Genomic DNA, 14,530 nt, shown 5'->3' with positions numbered 1-14,530 from the left:
TGTGGAGAGGAGCACAGTTAACATTTAGAGTCCGTATGACTCTTCAACAGAACTAAGGGAAAGAGGTGAAATATAAGCTGGTTTAAGGGGTGGGGGACAGGTAGAGCTGGATAGAGGGCCAGTGATAGGTGGAGATTGCCAAAAGATGTCATAGACAAAATTGGAATAGTCAAGTTTAGAGATAGCAAAGAAAAGTGGCAGAAAAGAAGACTTGCATTTATATAGCGTCTTTCACAGCTCCAGGACTTATCAAAATGCTTTGCAGCCAAGGTAGTACTTTCGAAGTGTAGGCACTGTTGTGGGAAACACAGGTGCCAATTTTCATACAGAGAGTTCCCACAAACTTCGGCGAGGGTAAGCTTTTTAAATCATTTTGGCTGTGGAATCAGTGTCAGTTGCAATACCAGGGAGAGCTCCCCGACCCTTCTTCAGAAAGTGCTGTGGGATGTTTTCCGCCCGCCTGACAGAGCAGGAATTCCGCAGTTTCCTCGGAACGAGCGGCGCTGTAGTGTGAGCCTGGGTTACAGACTCCAATCTCTGGCGTGGGACTGTGAAACTTCTGATTTAGAAGCAAGCACATGACTAACTGAGTCATGGCTGACATCTGCTGGTAATCCTGATGTTTTTTATTTGTACAGTATCTCAGTGACATGACATTTTAGCCACTTTCTCTCAACTTCATTGAGGCAATCTTCCTGTCAGCTCAGCTAGCTCATGTTGGCTCTCATCATCTTTGCTGCATTCAGACGGGCATCCCTCTCCCTCCACCAGATCATGTCTGACCTTCCTACCCAACCCACCCCCTCCAACTCCCCCAGACCATGGCTGACACTCCTGCCCTCTCCTCAATCCCCCACACCATGGCTGATACTCCCATTCCCTCCCTGCTCCCCCACACCACGGCTGACACTCCTACCCTCTCCTCACTCCCCCACACCATGGCTGATACTCCCACTCCCTCCCTGCTCCCCCAGACCATGGCTGACACTCCTACCCTCTCCTCACTCCCCCACACCATGGCTGATACTCCCACTCCCTCCCTGCTCCCCCAGACCATGGCTGATACTCCCACTCCCTCCCTGCTCCCCCAGACCATGGCTGACACTCCTACCCCCCTCCCTCCTCTCCTAGCCTATTGGCTGCCAGTTCAAAACTTGACACACTCCCTCTTTTCACTAGTTTATGGCTGGCTCTCTTCTCCTCCTCCTCCTGTCTGTCAACCCTCCACAGTTCATCGCCTGACGCCCTTCTTCCCCCTTATCCATTCATATCTGACACTGCAGCCAGTGTTCCCATGAGAAGCCTGATTGAATTGCAGTAATATTTTCCAGGATTCTGCCTTCAACCTGAGTGGCCTAAGGGGACCCTCCCTTTTCTTTGGGTCTGGTTTCGAGATGAATAAGTCTTTCCGAGCTCCCAGATATCTCTGTGAAGAGAAAAACAGCGTGCCCTTTTTTGATAATCTCCCAGTCGATTTCATCTCTCTCCCCCAGGGAACGTTTCTGCACTCCCTTTCCCAGACAGCTTTCCTCCATTCTTCATGACTTCCTTAATGAGGAAGGCCATTTCCTTTGTAAAGGTATTTTGCCTTGTAGCAGCATGAGAGCTTCACTCAGTCATTTTAGCTCAGGCTTACCCTGGCACCATTACAGCTACTTTCAAACCCGGTGGACATGCTTCATTAGTAAATGTTAGTGCAATGGCTTCCTTCAAGGCAAGACTTTTTTGTCAACTTTTCTGCAAGTTTTCTTGGAAATAATGTAAAGAAACACTACTTCGGTGTGATATGAATCTTTCCAACCAGTTCCCTGAACCCCTTTTGTGACGGCCATGACTCTGTGGGAAGGCTCCCACTCCTGGGTCAAAAGGCTGTGAGTTCAAATCCAGCTCCAGAGTTTCAGAACTTAGCACTGAGAGAATGCTGCACTGTTGGAGGTGCTGTTTTTTTCAGCTGAGATGCTAAAGTGAGGCCCTAACCCGCTCTCCCAGGTGGATATAAAAGGCCCCATGGCATTATTTGATGAAGAAGTAGAGGAATTCTCCATTGTGCCCCAGCCAATGTAACACTCAACCCACCATGATCATGAAAACATAATCAGTCTATTTTGCCATTATTACATAGCTGTTTAACCTCCCCCTCCTGGTACTATACCCGTAAGAGGGCATTGGCGACCAACAACTTCTATTGGATTGGTCCATGTTTGTGCCCTCTGCAGTTTGGCTGACCAGAAAACTGTCCCACCTTTACTGCCTGGCATCAGGCTCATTGGGATGATTTACAGGCTGATAATCAACCTGTTTGGCTACGTTATGAGCACACCCTCCATGGTCGTCAAGTCCAGAGCTTCTTGTCCAGAGGTAGGGACGCGACCACTGCACCACAAGACCTCTGCTGTTTAACCACCCCATCCAAAAAACAGCACCTCCAATAGTGCAGCACTCCCTCTCGGTGTATAAACCTAAGTTTTGTTCTCAAGTCACTAACATAGGAATAAGAGCCAAGGCTGTCATTGTGGACTTTGAACTTTGAACTGGAAGCTCTAAAATATAAAGGGAGACCTAAAAAGATAAAGGTAGAAATGGAAGCTGCTTGTTTGTAGAGTTTATTATTGCCTTTGATCATAGAATAATGCAGCGGGAAGGAAGCCATTTGAGCCATCATACCTGTGCTGGCCCTGAAAGAGCTGTTCAAATGCCCCCACTCCGCCATGCTTCCCCTCGTAGCTCTGCAAATTTTTCTCCTTAGCACATTTACCCAACTCCCTTTTGAAAGTTATTACTGAATTTGCTTCCACCATCCCTTTTAGGCAGTGCTGAGCTTAACAACTTGCTCTGTAAAGAAAAGGTTCCCCTCATGTCATCTCTGGTCCTTTACCAACTATCTTAAATTCACGTCACCAAGATACCCACCCACCCTATAGCCATTGGAAACAGCTTCTCTTTGTTTTCTCTATCCAATCCCTTCAGGATTTTGAACCCCTCCATCAAATCTCCAGTTAGCCTCCTCTGTTTTAAGAAGGACAACCCCTGTTTCTCTTAAATTCTGCACCACTGCTATCATTCTAGTAAATCTCCCCTGAACCCTGTTAGAATCATAAATCTCAAGACCGAAGCTTACTTTTACAAGATGGAAGGACCTGGCATGATCTGAATGCTAACCTGGGATTTTGTTTAAAAGGAGGTCATAAGTTCACCCTGGAACTGTCAACAAGCAGGCCTCTTCCAAGAAATCGCCTGACCTGTAGGGTGCTTGAGAAGAAGTTTTGTTTGTGTTGAACTGCAAAAAAATTTAATTAATGAAAAGCTGGGAGACAAAAAAAAAAGGCACTCACATAGGAGAGAGGAAATAAAAACTTAAGTTGTGAACCTGCCTGTTTTGAGGTCAGTCGTGTTGGAGAACAAGCTGAGAAAGGAAGGCTACCTTGACTGGTTCCCTCCCTCTACCTTGTCTAAAATTGTGTGTGGCTAGCAACCTGTAGACAGAAAACCCGCATCTGAGAGTAACTAGGCTGCATTTGGACCTGCAAAGCTGAGGCCAGTGGTGAGAACTTCCAGACATCCACCTGGACCAGCGACCCACCTTCACATGAGAGAACTCCAGGTCGACAGCTTTGATACTCTATGGACTTTATCCTTTATTTTATAATGTCCATCCTCCAAAACCCATCTCTGCAGAGACTCTATCTGTTTGTCCTTTGTTTGTCTGTGTGTGTGTGTGTGTCTGTGTGTGTGCGCTGGGGGAATTCTTTAGGGCAAGATAGATAGTTATACCTTCTGATTACAATTGTGTGTTAACCAGTACTTGCAACTTGTTAAAAGAAGTCTTGTTTTGAAATGAATTAATCATTCTGAGTTTTTGAAAGAAGCCTGGTCAAAGTCTCTTTTCTTCTGGGTTCTAGAAGCGTAGGTAAACAAATGGCCATGTTGATAAGAAAATCAAACATTTAAATTAATAGTACAGCCTGTGGAGTACAAAGAACAAAGAACAAAGAAAAGTACAGCACAGGAACAGGCCCTTCGGCCCTCCAAGCCTCCGCCGATCACATTGCCCGTCAACTAAAACATTTTGCACTTCCGGGGTCCGTATCCCTCTATTCCCATCCTATTCATGTATTTGTCAAGCTGCCTCTTAAACACCACTATCGTACCTGCTTCCACCACCTCCTCTGGCAGCGAATTCCAGACACAATTCCAGTAGTGGGACTTAATGCTTCCCGCCCTCCTCCCCTCCCGGCCGTAACAACCCTAAGGACTTGACATTATTCCTAAAGCGTGGCACCCGGAATGGGACACAAAACTTCAGCTAACTAGTGATTTACAAAGCTTTAGCAGAACTTGCTTGCTTTTTTAACAGCCTTCTCAACCAGTCCTGCCATTTCCAAAGCTTTGGTGTGCGCAAACCCCCTGGTCTCTTGATCCTGCACCCCTCTTTAAAACTGCACCATATTGCCTGTGTTCATTCTTGTGACCAATGTGTATCATTCCACAATGGTCAGTAAAGTGTGCGGTGCAAATGCAGAAGTCAAACGTCAGTGGTGAATTTTGTTGTGTCAGTGTTATGGGGTGCTGTGTGATGAAACAAAGAATAAGACGTTCTTATAAAGCCCCTGTGCATTCCTTGCATTTGCATTATGGTTCTCCAGATGAAAACATTTTCCACAGTTATGACCGAGATATGTTCATCATCGAGTCACACTTGAAAGGGCAGCTGAGAAGCCTGATTGGCTGAAGGGTCTCCTCGGGGAATATACTTCTGGATTTTTTTTTAAATATTTTTGGGGTTGTGGAGAACCAATAAAAAGGGATTTTGCCTTGAATTAGGGAGAAAAATAGTTTACCTGTTGCTTTCTCATCAAAACCAGACCTTGACATGAATGCACATCACACCCCCTGATCTTAGCAAGTATGTTGCATGCTGTCTCTGCCAGCCTAGCATCGCAAGGGGGCAATGAAACCCTGTACCTGATTTCCAGCAGGAACTGAAGCAACGGTTTCACAGGCCTTAATTTCCCTCCGCATTTGTGTGCAGATGCACACGCATAGGCCGGGGTTTTCCATGCCCGTCAGCGTCGGGCCTGTTCGGGGCAATCGGTTTCACGACAGCGTGAAACCAGTTTGCAATCGTCCGCTCAGCCCACCATTTCCTGTCATCAGGTGTTGGGAACCTCATCGTAATACATCTGCATATCATTATAAGGCCAGCCAGCCGGAATCATTCCACCCCCCCCCCCCTCCCCAAGCCCCCTCCCCCACCCCACACCCCCTCTGGATCACCCTCCCATGTTGGCCGGGAAAACACGCCGACGTGTTTCACTACAGCACATAAACAACGTGCACCTGGTGGGCTGCACTCAGCTCGGGACTTCAAGGTTTGGTCAGCGCTCACAGTCATCAGCGCCAGGCTTCACAGGCGGCACTACATCGCTTATAGGGGGGGCCTCACCGGCAGGTTTCTACCCACCAGGTCAGCCATATGAGGCTGGCATTTCAATGGCTGCAGGGCTAGGGCTTGTTTGGGAAAGGGGGAGAAGTTGAAGGTGGTGACATTTGTCTAAGAAAAGTGCTAATTAAGAATGGAAGGCAGGATACTCAAAGTACAGCTCTAGTGCGGGTGGGGTGGACAGACTAACAAGGTTTTAGTTTTAGATTTAAAAATAATGGAAATAGGTGGGGAAAGAAGAATCTATATAAATTATTGAAAAAAGGGGGGGGGGGGGGAAGAAACGGGGTGGGGATGGGGGAGGGGGAGTTTAAGATCTAAAGTTGTTGAATTCAATATTCAGCCCGGAGGGCTGTAAAGTGCCTAGTCGGAAGATGAGGTGCTGTTCCTCCAGTTTGCGTTGGGCTTCACTGGAACAATGCAGCAAGCCAAGGACAGACATGTGGGCAAGAGAACAGGGTGGAGTGTTAAAATGGCAAGCGACAGGGAGGTTTGGGTCTTTCTTGCGGACAGACCGCAGGTGTTCCGCAAAATGGTCGCCCAGTTTGCGTTTGGTCTCTCCAATGTAGAGGAGACCGCATTGGGAGCAACGAATGCAGTAGACTAAGTTAGGGGAAATGCAAGTGAAATGCTGCTTCACTTGAAAGGAGTGTTTGGGCCTTGGACGGTGAGGAGAGAGGAAGTGAAGGGGCAGGTGTTGCATCTTCTGCGTGGGCATGGGGAGGTGCCATAAGTGGGGGTTGAGGAGTAGGGGGTGATGGAGGAGTGGACCAGGGTGTCCCGGAGGGAACGATCCCTACAGAATGCCGTCAGGGGGGGTGAAGGGAAGATGTGTTTGGTGGTGGCATCATGCTGGAGTTGGCGGAAATGGCGGAGGATGATCCTTTGAATGCGGAGGCTGGTGGGGTGATAAGTGAGGACAAGGGGGACCCTATCATGTTTCTGGGAAGGAGGAGAAGGCGTGAGGGAGGATGCGCGGGATATGGGCCGGACACGGTTGAGGGCCCTGTCAACGACCGTGGATGGAAAACCTCGGTTAAGGAAGAAGGAGGACATGTCAGAGGAGCTGTTTTTGAAGGTAGCATCATCAGAACAGATGCGACAGAGGCGAAGGAACTGAGAGAATGGGATGGAGTCTTTACAAGAAGCGGGGTGTGAGGAGCTGTAGTCGAGGTAGCTGTGGGAGTCGGTAGGCTTGTAATGGATATTGGTGGACAATCTATCATCAGAAATTGAGACAGAGAGGTCAAGGAAGGGAAGAGAAGTGTCAGAGATGGACCATGTGAAAATGATGGAGGGGTGGAGATTGGAAGCAAAATTAATACATTTTTCCAGGTCCCGACGAGAGCATGAAGCAGCACCGAAGTAATCATCGATGTACCGGAGAAAGAGTTGTGGGAGGGGGCCGGAGTAGGACTGGAACAAGGAATGTTCCACATACCCCATAAAGAGACAGGCATAGCTGGGGCCCATGCGGGTACCCATAGCCACACCTTTTATTTGGAGGAAGTGAGAGGAGTTAAAGGAGAAATTGTTCAGTGTGAGAACAAGTTCAGCCAGACGGAGGAGTGGATGGGGATTGTTGGGGCCTCTGTTCAAGGAAGAAGCTAAGGGCCCTCCGACCATCCTGGTGGGGGATGGAGGTGTAGAGGGATTGGACATCCATGGTGAAGAGGAAGCGGTTGGGGCCAGGGAACTGGAAATTGTTGATGTGACGTACGGTGTCAGAGGAATCACGGATGTAGGTGGGAAGGGACTGGACAAGGGGAGAGAGAAGGGAGTCAAGATAACGAGAAATGAGTTCCGTGGGGCAGGAACAGGCTGACACGATCGGTCTGCCAGGACAGTTCTGTTTGTGGATTTTGGGTAGGAGGTAGAAGCGGGCCGTCCGATGTTGGGCGACTATCAAGTTGGAAGCTGTGGGAGGAAGATCTCCAGAGGAGATGAGGTCAGTGACAGTCCTGGAAACAATGGCTTGATGTTCTGTGGTGGGGTCATGGTCCAGGGAGAGGTAGGAGGAAGTGTCTGCGAGTTGACGCTCAGCCTCCGCGAGGTAGGGGTCAATGCGCCAGACAACAACAGTACCACCTTTGTCAGCGGGTTTGATGACAATGTTGGGGTTGGACCTGAGAGAACGGAGTGCAGTGAGTTCAGAGAGAGACAGATTAGAATGGGTGAGAGGAGCAGAGAAATCGAGACGGCTAATGTCACGCCGACAGTTCTCAATGAAAAGATCAAGAGAAGGTAAGAATCCAGAGGGAGGGGTCCAAGTGGAGGGAGAATATTGGAGGTGGGTAAAAGGATCCGTTGAACGGGGAGAGGACTCCTGCCCAAAGAAGTGAGCACGGAGACGAAGACAGCGGAAGAAGAGTTCAGCATCATGCCGAGCCCGAAATTCATTGAGATGAGGGCGTAAGGGTATGAAACTAAGTCCTTTGCTGAGCACTGAACGTTCAGCATCGGAGAGGGGAAGGTCAGGGGGTATAGTGAATACGCGGCTGGGGCTGGGATTGGAAGATACCAGTTTATATTTCTCCCTTCTCCTAATTATGCTTCAGTTCTGCCGAAGGGCCATGAAGGCTCGAAACGTTAACTGATTTCTTCTCCGCCGATGCTGCCAGACCTGCTGAGTTTTTCCAGGTAATTCTGTTTTTGTTTTGGATTTCCAGCATCCGCAGTAGCTTTTAGCTTTTTGTTTTTAATTCAGAATCTGCTCAGACCCAGAGAGGAGACTTGAGCAGTTTAGCTACACAAAGAGACATAACCACGATAATGTATGTAAAGGAGAGACTCGTTTAACGTTGCCAAGAGATAATTGCTGTGAATGGGAACCTGTTTGCATTCACAAGGGACAGGGTCACTGTAATGTGGGCACAGTAGGAGCTTGATTAGATTTACAAAGGAAGTGTTTATTTCAACCAGAGACTGGCCTAGTCTTCTCTAAAGTGGCATCGATACTGTAATTGTCTGGTACTGTTGGTGGTCGTGTGACAGACTGGATACCAGAGTAACGAGCACAATTGCAAAGTATATAAATATGTAAAGCAAACTTTGTTTGTTGAACAGTCTCTCCTGAGCTGTATCCCCATATGCAAACTGGTAGAATAAAGTTTTTATCTTGTTTGGACCTTTAACCGTCTCCGTGTCGAATGTCACTTGATACAGTATCACAGGGCACATCGATGCAAGAGACATTGGGGGTACATCTCTGTGCAAGAACCCCAATCTACTGGAAATTTAATGCCTTCGGGATCTAGGTCAATTGCCTTGTTTGCTGGGTCCACGTTGCTCTAGCGGAGGCCAGTACACAGTGTCCACTCCCTCAGCCTGCACACAAATGACAGTTCCCAAACAAAGGCCACGAGGAGCCCAGACACCACTCACTTGGCTACCGTTTATGGATTTTTGCCCCAGTTAAGACATACAAAGATACAAACATACAAATTATGCCATTCAGTTCCTGGAACCTGCTCTGCCATTTGATAAGAACATGGCTGATCCAATTGTGGCCTCAACTCTACTTTCCTGTGTCCCCTAAGCGCCTTGACTTCCTTGTCAATCAAGAATCAATCCAACTCAGCCTTAAAAAATATTCAATAACTCAGCCTCCACTGCTAACAGGAGAAGGGAATTCCACGGCCCAACAACCCCCTGACTTTCCCAAATGGGGAAACGTCTTCTCAGCACCTGCCTTGTCAAGTCTCCTCACATTCTTCTGAACTCCAATGGATACAGACCCAACCTGTCTAACCTTTCCCCTCTAACCAGGAATCAGTCAAGTGAACCTTCTCTGAACTTCTTCGAATGTTGTTATATCCTTTCCCAAGTAAAGAGACCAAAACTGTACACAGTACTCCAGAGGTGGTCTCACCAATGCCCTATACAATTATAGCAAAACATCCCTACTTTTATATTCTATTCCCCTTGCAACAAACAACAGCATTCTGTTTGCCTTCCGAATCACTTGGCTGTTCCTGCACACTAACATTTTATGATTCATCTACCAGGACACCGAGATCCCTCTGTATCTCCAAGGTTTGCAATCCTTCTCCATTTAAATAATATATTGCTTTCCTATTCTTCCTGCCAAAGTTCACATTTTCCCATGTAATACTCCACCTGATGTTTCTTGCCACTCACTTAACCCATCTAAATCCTTTTGTAAACTCTTTATGTCCTCCTGACAATTTACTTTCCTTCCAATCTTTGTGCCATCTGCAAATTTATCAAACGTACACCTGGTCCCTTCATCCAAGTGATGTATATAGATTGTAAATAGTTGAAGCACAGCATTGATCTTTGTGGCACCTCATTGATTGCAAATTGCCAATCCAAAAGTGGCCCATCTACCCCACCCTCTGCTTCCTTTTAGCCAACCAATCCTCTACCCATGATAATATGTGACCACCTACACCGAGCTCTTATTTTGTGCAGCAGCCTTTGATGCGGCACCTTGTCAAATGCCTTTTGGAAATCCAAGTACACCACATCTACAGGTTCCCCTTCATCCACATTGCTTGTCACATCCTCAAAGAACCCTAATAAATTAGTCAAATGTGATTTCCCTTTCACAAAACTATGTTGACTCTGCCTTTGCATTAAGATTTTCTAAGTGCTCCGCTATAATGTCCTTAACAATAAGTTTTTTCTAGCGTTTTGCCTATGACAGATGTTAAGCTGACTGGCCTATAGTTTTCCTCCTTCCTTGAATTGAGGAGTGACATTTGCAGTTTTCCATTCTGATGGGATCTTCGCAGAATTAAGGGAATTTTGGAAAATTAAAACCAATGCATCTACAATCTAGGCAGTCACTTATTTTCGGACCCTAGGTTGGAGTCCATCAGGTCCTAGTGACTCATCAGCTTTTAGTTCTAAAGGTTTTCTCAGTACATTTTCCCTGAAGGTTGTAATTTTTAAAATTTCCTCCCTCCCTTCCACCTCTTGATTTACAATTATTTCTGGGATGTTATTTCCATCTTCTACATTGAAGATAGAAACAAAATACCTGTTCAACGCTCCTGCTATTTCCTTATTACCCATTATTAAATCCCAAGACCCGCTCTCTGGAGGACCCATGCTTATTTTATTTGCTATTTTCCTCTTTATACGCTTGTACAAGTTCTTACTATCTGTTTGTATATTTCTAGGTAGCTTTCTCTCACCTTATAATTTCTCCCCGCTTATTCATTTTTTGAGTCACTCTTTGTTGGTTTTTAAATTCTGTCAAATCTTCTAACCTACCGCTAATCATCGCACCCTTTTGGTTTCAATTTGATAATGTCTTTATCTTTCTTAGTTAGCCCATGGATGGTACATTCATCTCCCGGGGGAGTATTTTCTCCCTGTGCTCCCTGTGCAGGCGGGGGGAGTAGACCAAGTCGGGGCCTGCGCTCTTTCACGCATACGCGCAAAAGAGCACAGAAATCTCCCAGAGGCACAGAGTTGCCTCAGGGAGATTCGTTTGGTTTGCAAAAATTTAAATAAAGGAAAAAAAAATTTAAAGACATGCCCCCTCATGTGACAGTGTCACATGAGCTGAGACAGGTCTATGAATTTTATTAAAAATTTCTATTGCTGTTTTAATTTTTTCATTTTTCTCATCTCGCCCGTGGATGAGGTTTCATGATAAATGCGAAGGCCGCCTGGGCTCTTCGCCTGCCCCCCGCCAACCTTAAGGTTGGATGGGCAGCTCAGTTAATACTTTTAATTAGTTTTTAAATGGCCTTAATAGGCCTTTGACAGTTCAGTGGCCATGCTGCCAACTCCGGTGCGCGCCCGCCAAACTGAATATTTGAGTGACACGTGGTGACATCGGGACGCACGCCCAGTGTCACCGCGCATCATTTTACACGTTGGCGAGCAGGGACCACCCCCACTCACCGACCCGAAGATTCTGCCCCTGGAGTCTTTCTTTCTCACTGAAATGCATTTTTGCTGAACATTATCAAATATCTCCTTAAAGGCCTGCCACTGTATTTCTACTGACCTACCCCTTAATCAATTTACCTAGTTCACCTGAGCCAGCTCAGTCTTTGCACCCTTGCAATTGCCTTTAGTTAAGTTTAAAACTTAACTCTTAGACCCACTCTTCTCTTCCCTCGAAATTAATGCGAAATTCAATCACATTATGATCACTGCTACCATGGACTCCTTTCCTGTGAGATTTTTGTTTATTCCTTCATGGGATGTGGGCATCTCTGGCCAGGCCAGCATTTATTGCCCATCCCATATTTCCCTTGTTCACAGGGCATTTGAGAGTCAGCCACGTTGTAGTCACATGTAGGCCAGACCAGGTAAGGACAGCAGATTTCCTTCCCTAAAGGGCATTAGTGAACTGGATGGGTTTTTACAACAATCAACAATGGTTTCATGGTCATCATTAGACTTTTAATTCCAGATTTTCATTGAACTCAAATTCCACAAAACTCAGGGTGGGTTTCAAACCCGGGTCCCCAGAACATTACCCTGGGTCTCTGGATTACTAGCCCAGCGACAATACCACTACGCTTTTTCCCCACCGCCCCCCCCCCCACCCACCCCCACCCTTGATTAATTAATCCTGGCTCATTGCACATTACCAGATCTCGAATAGTGAAAACACTATGAACTCATCTTCCAGGCTACCTTTGCTGATCTGATTCATCCAGTCTAATGTACATTAAAATCACCCATGATAATGGCAGTGCCTTTATTAGAAGCCCCCATTTCCTTCCTGTATACCCAGTCCTATAATGGCATTACTGTTAGGAGGCCTATAAGCTACACCCACAATTGACTTCTTCCCTTTGTTATTTCTTATCTCTAACCAAACTGATTCTACGTCTTGATCCTTAGAATTAAGGTCATCCCTCACCATTGTATTAATGTCATCCTTAATTAACAGAGCTACCCCTTCAACTTATCATAGCTTCCTGTCTTTCTAAAATGTCAAGTACCCTTGAATATTCAGGTCCCAGCATTGGTCACCTTGCAGCCATGTCTCTGTAGTGGCAATCAGGTTATACATATTTATTTCTATCTGAGCTGACAATTCATCTGTTTTGTTACAAATGCTACAGGCATTCAGATACAAAGCCTTTAGATACAAAGTCTTTTTATTATTGTTGCAAACTCTGGTCTGATCTGCTGTCACGCTGTTAAGTTTATACACTCTGTCCCTTCCTGCCACACTGATTGTCATTTTCCTTATTGAGACCTTGCACTTCTGCTTTGTCCTTTCCCTTTAACTTACCACACCTTCCCTCATACGATCGCTCGAACCCACGATTTAGTTTAAAGCCCTCTGTACCACCCTAGTCGTATAGCTCACCAGAACAATGGCCCAATCACGGCTTATGTGAAGACTGTCCCAATGGTACAGCTCCACGTATGTTTCCCTGTGCTAGTGCCAGCGCCCCATGAATGGAAATCCATTTCTCCCCCACACCAGTCTTTGAGAGAGCATGGCAATTCCCAGAGGCACAGCAGAACACGATCTCTGCCATTTCCCTACAGGGATTCTCCCAATCTCCCAAGACCAGTTGAACTCCTGTGTAAGTTCAGGAGAAGTTATTTCACGCTAATTGTCATGTTTTAATAACTATCTGGGGTTTAATGCCGAGATTTTCTTTATAGTTTTAGCAATGTTCAAAATAAGAAATTATTTTTTCTGATTTTCACTGAGTTTGGGTGGATTTTAGAGAATCCAGTACTTTCCTCCCACCTCTCCCACCCCTCTTCCCTCCGCCCACTGACTTTCTCCTGGTTATTTTCTGACACTAAAAACAAAAGCTGAGGGGAAAAAAAAAAAGCCAGATTGTTAAATTTACAATAAAACCTACCTTAAAGGCCCTTGGCTAGTCTCCATTTCCAAATGACCGCATCTGAGATTAATTGAGTATGTCATAACTGCTTCAAGCACAGGCTGAGGTGAGGCAGCCTCTATGCAGAACCCAGTGCGAGGTAAATAAAACATTTTTTTTAAAAGAAATATTAAAAGTGCAATACTGGGACTACATGTCTTCCATTATTAGTACCTCAACCACCAAGAGTTAGGTTTAATTTTCTTGTTTTTAGTGGGTTCTTGTTCTGTGCAAGTTAGCTGCCAAGTTTGCCCAGAAAACAATGGTAATTGTGCAGCCACAACTTGTACAAAAGTAGTTCACTGGTAGGGAATTCCTTCCGGGACATCTTGCGGACTTCACAAAGCGCTACGCAAATGTAGCGTGCTTTTTTTTTTGGAGGGGTAATGGAAGAATGCTCAACCCTGCTTCTTTTCTTCATTCATGGATGTGGGCCTCGCTGGCGAGGCCAGCATTTATCATCCATCCCTAATTTCCCCTTGACAAGTTGGCGGCGAACTAATTCCTTGGACCGCCACATCCATGTGGTGAAGGTACGGCCCTCCGGGGGTTAGAGAGTGGGGGGTTCGAGGAATTCCAGAGCTTCTGGTGAAAGGTCATCGACCTGAAAAGTTGGGTGGCTTTTAATGGAGGTGACGGGGGGAGTCCCTCCCACCAGCCAGAGAGCCAGTGAGAGCCCCGCATCGCCTACTTTTTGGGAAGGCCTGCCGAATTACGTGCCACTCAGGCACTTAACTTGGCAGCAGCGGGCCCTCCCTGGGATCAAGGACCCCATTGCGGTGAAAATGCTAACCACCAAGGGCTGCTGACCAATCAGAGGCTGGCAGCTCTATTAGATGGCAGCGCCACCAGGGAGGAGGTGGCTGCCGTTGGTACAATACCCACCAGGCTACATGGTGAGTGATGGCTGGAGGGGCGAATATTCGCAGGGAGGCGGAAGAAGAGTTGGCTGCAAGGGCAGGGGAATGGCTCTCAGCAGGCCCCCCCTCCTTCCCGATGTCAGGTCCCTCGAGCAGGCCCTTGAAAGTGGAGTCCGCACCCCCACCCGCCGGAAGCCCACAAGCAACCCCACGCGGGTTTGTTTGCCATGCTGCCTGCATGGTGGGCCGCCCACCCGTCTCTGGGTTAATCCCAGCAGGCGGCAGGATGAGGCCCACTTACGGGCCTCCATTGATGCCCTGGCGGGAGGGCCGACGAGGGGCCTTCCCACCACGGGCTCAATCCTGGCGGAGCTGGGAAGAGACGGGGT

Source organism: Cetorhinus maximus, chromosome 17 (genome assembly GCF_964194155.1).
Source record: "Cetorhinus maximus chromosome 17, sCetMax3.hap1.1, whole genome shotgun sequence".
Classification (NCBI taxonomy): domain Eukaryota; kingdom Metazoa; phylum Chordata; class Chondrichthyes; order Lamniformes; family Cetorhinidae; genus Cetorhinus; species Cetorhinus maximus.
Note: the sequence above shows the minus strand (reverse complement) of the source record.